Raw genomic sequence first — 6,004 nt, forward strand, 5'->3', positions numbered from 1 at the left:
TTCATATATTAAATTTCATGTAGTGTGTTATATATGTAGCTGTTTGTGAATGTAAAAAGTCTGCAAAGTTTCTAATATCAAAGCGCAGGACAAACTCACAAAAGAAGGAACCGATTCGTTAGTGATTCCAGACTTTACTTCCTGTACTAACCTAAGTAGGTTTGTAACAAAAAACCCCGCCTCTGGTCTTCATTGGCTGCTCGCTGACAGTGGTAGACCAATCACAACAGAGTTGAACATCTGACCAATCGGAGCAGAGTATGCTCTTTGAAAGGAGGAGTTTAGAATGAATCCTTTAGAACAGAGGTGTCCAATCTTATCCAGAAAGGGCCGGTGTGGGTGCAGGTTTTCATTCCAACCAAGCAGGAGCCACACCTGAGTCTACTGAAAGCCAAGATCAACTGATTAAACAGGTGGAGTCAGGTGTGGCTCCTGCTTGGTTGGAATGAAAACCTGCACCCACACCGGCCCTTTCTGGATAAGATTGGACACCCCTGCTTTAGAACAAATCATTTAAGGAGTCGTTTGGGACACGGGGGGGAAACCATAATAGTGCACCTATTATGGTTTTTCAAATATTACCTTTCATGTAGTGTGTTATGTACGTAGCTGTTTGTGAATGTGAAAAGTACATACAAGATCTTCTACAAGAGTTACAAGAGTTCTAGAGAAACAAAGTGCGCAGAGTAGAGGTGTAAGTGCCAGAGTAAGTTGTTTTTATTTATTTATTTATTTTTAATAATGTGGGGGTTGGCGTTTTAAGGGTTGGTTAGGTGTTCACGGAAGAGGTGGGTCTTTAGCTGTTTTTGGAAGATGGTGAGAGATTCTGTGGTCCGGATTGAGGTTGGAAGTTCATTCCACCACTGAGGGACGGTTAGTGTGAAGGTTCTGGAAAGGGATCTTGAGCCACGTTGAGTAGGTATTACTAAGCGTCGGTCGTTAACCGATCGCAGATTGCGTGAGGGAACGTAAGCCTTCAGGAGAGAGTTGAGGTAGGAGGGTGCTGTTCCAGACAAGGTCTTGTAGGTGAGCATCAAGGCCTTGAATTTGATGCGGGTGGCTACAGGAAGCCAGTGGAGGGAGATGAAGAGGGGTGTGACGTGTGTTCTTTTGGTCTGGTTGAAGACGAGGCGTGCTGCTGCATTCTGAATCATCTGGAGGGGTTTGATGGAGCTGCTGGGAGGCCCGAGAGCAGTTCGTCGCAGTAGTCCAGTTTTGAGATAACAAGAGCCTGGACGAGTATCTGTGTAGCCTGTTCGGTGAGGTAGCGTCTGATTTTCTTGATGTTCTACAGAATGAACCTGCAGGATCGTTCACACATGTTTGCTTGTTAAAGCTATAACATTGCGTATACAGATTTTGACTATACATTTCGAGGAGGAAAATACACATCACACATCCCAGTTAGCTGGCTAGCTTGTTGCTATCAAAAGCAATCGTGGAGGCTGTGGATGCTCTTTAATTTTTTTCCACTTTGTGTGTTGAATGTGCCTCAGTGGAAAATGACGTCTTTTCACCCTGGAAATCACCACTTACCAGGTGTGCTACCAAATGTAGCACAAGTCCCATTGCACCTCTATTAGCAGGTAGTCAAGCCACATTGTGGGTGAGGTAGGAAAACATTATCTAAAGGGTGGAAGGTCTACAAAGCAGGTTAGCCCCTTTTATCACTAACATTATAGCAGCTATCAACAGTCATTCCCTCACCAGCCTTTTTTGAGACAATACGACACACATTGTGATGTTAGCGAGAAAAAATAAAGTCCTGAAGACTTTTTGTGTGTGTGTGTGTGTGTTGGAAAACAAAGTTAGAGCATTGCCTCTGACTGTTATAAATCACAGACACTGAAGACTCCTTTCAAAAAAGAAAAAAAAGAGGAAAAAAAAACTTCACTACATCAAGACGCTTAAAAACAAATCTGTTTATGTGGCGCGTCTGCCCTAAAGGCCACTAGAGAAATGATAGCATATTAAAATGAACTACTGTTTGAGGCATGTCCGAGCTAAAGTAAGGCATACATTTTCATTTACCCAGTTTAATCCCAAAGTCCGACTGAAATAAACAAAGACAAGGCATCGGTGCAACTTCTGATTTCACACTGAGTAGCCTAATCCTTTAGAAACAGAGCTCAGCCTCGATCTCATCAATAGACGGAGAGAGTTTTATGATCTGAGAAGAAGCCTGCTGGGTTTTTCTTTCTCGTGCCGATGGGCAGACTTCACCGTCGCTCATAATTGGTACTGATATGCCACAAGACACAAGGCTGGTCTCCTGCTGCACTGAGGCGTCATCATCAATGCAGAAGACGGGGTCAGTAACTGGGGACATGCAGTGGTCAAGCAAGAAGGAGATCAAGTGCGTATAAGTTTAGACTCGGGTTAACAAAGGTTGGCTAAAGACAAGGACAAAACAACATAAAGTGTGTTAGTAAGGGCTACGTCGAGTCACCAGAACAGCGTGCGTCCACAGATTCTCGGGTACTATACTGGACCGATGAGGAGCCAATTCATTCTAGTGACGTGTTTGGGAGTTGGGAGGAGGTGGCTTAACGGTTAAGGCTCTGGATTATTGATCAGAAGGTTGGGGGTTCAAGCCCCAGCACTGCCAAGCTGCCACTGTTGGGCTCTTGAGCAAGGCCCTTAACCCTCTCTGCTCCAGGGGATGCTGTATCATGACCCCAACTTCCTGCAAAGAAAATAATTTCACTGTGCATATGTATATGTGACCAATACAGACTCATTATCATTATACATAAAATCATGCAGATACGGGTCAAGAGCTTCAGTGCACACCAAAAATCAGTACGTGAAAAAATGTGATCTCAGTGACTTTGAACCTTTGTTGGCATTGTTGTTGGCTGGTTTGAGTATTCCAGAAACTGCTGATCTCCTGGGATTTTCACACAAAGCGGCCTCCCGAGTTTATACAGAATGGTGTGAAAGACCAGAGAGCATCCAACGAGCTGCAATTCCACTTGCCGAAACACCTTGCTGATGAGATGTGTCTCTTTATGACCGTGGTGAACAGAAAAGCATCAGAGGACTCGGAACACGTCGGACCTTGTGGAGGATGTGCTACGACAGCAGGAGATCACATCAGGTTTCACTCCTGTCCGCCAAGAAGGAGACTACAGTGGGGATCACTGAGGATCACTCAAACTGAACAGTTGAAGATCGGAAAACCATCATGTGGTCATTTTTCAGTCTTCAGTATAATAATAAAGTGGATGGCGAGTGGATTGAACTATAATACAATATAGTACATATGTGTCAGTAAATGTATACAGTATATAAGTGGGGAAAAGTATGTGAAAAATGTAAAAAAAAAAAAAAAAAAAAGGTTATATATCAGTTGTATGAACTCAGATTGATTTAGTAAGTCAAATGACTGAGATTTTGACTTAGTCAAAATTATGACATAGTAAGTCAAAACAACGAGATAATATCAAAATAATGACTTGATTAATCAAAATAACAAGATAATAAGTAAAAAATAATGAGATTGTCAAATTCATGAGATAGTAAGTCAAATTCATGAGATAGTAAGTCAAATTCATGAGATAGTAAGTCAAACGAACATTTTATTAAGTCAAAATAACAAGATACTATCAAAATAATGATATAATAAGTCAAAATAATGACTTGATTAGTCAAAATAACAAGATAATAAGTTAAAAAAATGAGATCATCAAATTCATGAGATAGTAAGTCAAATGAACACCTTATTAAGTCAAAATAACAACATAGCATGTGAAAACAATGCGATAATAAGACAAAATAATGTATAGTAAGTCAAAATAATGACTTGATTAGTCAAAATAACAAGATAAGAAGTAAACAAAATGAGATAAATAATGTATAGTAAGTAACAATATCTAGATTCTAAGTCAAAATAACATTATATTGATGATTTATTACCAGAAACCACCAGAAGATGGCAGTCTTGACCCAGGCACTGTTGGTGCATTTGTATCTCTCGCTCATTCTCTCTTCTTTCATTCTGCAACCCTGAAAGAATGATAGAGATTGTGGAGAAAAAAAAAAACTTACAGCACTAAACCCTGAGCCTTGACATGTTTTTCTTTCGATCCGTTTGAACATTTTGCCTCCGGGGCTTCGCATTAGAACCACTGAATCCATCGTATGAGCTGAATTGTTCTTGATTGTCATGAGAAAGAAAGACAGAGAGAGAATGTGTGAGGCAAAAAGGAGGGGGAGAAAGTGTGACACTGTCCCTGGAGCATTGAGCAAGCTGTCAGGGTGCGTCGAGTCACCAAGGGCTGCACGCTCGGACGACAGCGTCCCTTTGCAACCCGTCACGTGTTCGCTTGCGTGTCTTCCATTTTCTGGGTGAGTCTGATCGGTGTGTGTCTTACATCTCGAAAGCTAATGAGTGGCATGACGTTAAAGTATACGTCTAGCTGGATGGTGACAAAGGATGTGATCTTATTCCAAGCTTACGTTCCTGCCCAAGTGTATGCCTGGGAGCACACCCACCATCGAAACCCTTCAATAATAGCAAGCAAGCACAATGGAAGAGAGTGGGTGGAAAGAGTGGAATCGTGGGAAAGCGCTGCCTCCGGCTGAGCGAATTATCCTACAGGCCGCTGCTTCTTCCTCGTACGTCTGCCATTCTCTGCAACTCCACCCTGTGTAATGTGGAGAAGTGGACAAGGGACCAGAAAAATGAAGGGAACTCTAGGGAACCCACAGGCCTACTTCATCCGGGGGCATATCTCAGATATCTTACTCCTCAACCCCTCCGGTAACATATCACATAACCTTGCATCTGTTTACTTCTCAGAGTGATCATGTCAGCTCAAGCAGACGCAATAGATGCATATTAAGAGGGAATCTATTCAGGAGTAGTTCCTGGTAATTGCTACAATTATTTATTTCTCAAGACAGATTGCAGTCCACTCGCTGTGCCGTTAAAGGAGCTGACAGTGATGCAAGGGATGCAAGACTGACAGTCAAGAAGAATCCTCCAAGTGGCAAGACATTAGGGTTAGAGAGCTGTGTGCTAGATACACACACTTCGGCATATTCAGAGTTGAGCTGCACACATAGGGAGGAGTCAATACGGAATACTTTATTTTAATTTCCCCATGGGGGGTTAATCAAAGTTTATCTTATCTTATTTGATCTCATCTTAAATTCTGTTTATCACTTATGCACATGTCGTAGTCACGTGAGACTTTGACCATGAACGTTTTGGCTATTTTGTGCGAAAGCCCTGAACTGCGAGGTATGGAATTTGTTTTTTTGTTTTTTTTTCAAGTGCTTTCATTATTTTGACGTAGTAACTTGTTATTTCAATGTAGGAACTTGTTATTTTTGACTTACTAAATTGTTATTTCAAAATATTATCTACTAATAGTATAGTTTAATGAGGTAATGATCAACATAGCTAGATACTAAGTTGAAATAATAATAATAATAATGAATTATAATAATTAGTAAATAACTATTGAGTAAGTCAAAATAATGAAATACTAAGTCAAAACCACGAGAAATTGTCAAAATAACAATATAGTAGGTCAAAATCAGAGATAATAATACAAAAATAATGAGATACTAAATCAAAATAACAACATGGTAAGTCAAAATGATTTGACAGTAGGTTAAGATGATATAGTAAGTCAAAACAATGAGATACTGAGTCAGAATAATGAGATACTAAGTCAAAATTATGACATAGTAAGTCAAAACCACAAGATAATTTCAAAATAACAATATACTAAGTCAAAATAATGACTTGGTAAGTCAAAATCAGATAATAATACAAAATTAATGAGATACTAAGTCAAAATAACAACATAGTAAGTCAAAACAATGAGATACTAAGTCAAAATAACGTGATAGTAAGTCAAAATAATTAGATACTAAGTCAAAATTATGAGATACGAAGTCAAAAGTATGAGATAATTTCAAAATAACAATATAGTAAGTCAAAATAATGAGATAGTAAGTCGAAAGTATGACACTGTAAGTCAAAACCACA

Source organism: Ictalurus furcatus, chromosome 7 (assembly GCF_023375685.1).
Source record: "Ictalurus furcatus strain D&B chromosome 7, Billie_1.0, whole genome shotgun sequence".
NCBI classification, from domain to species: Eukaryota; Metazoa; Chordata; class Actinopteri; order Siluriformes; family Ictaluridae; genus Ictalurus; species Ictalurus furcatus.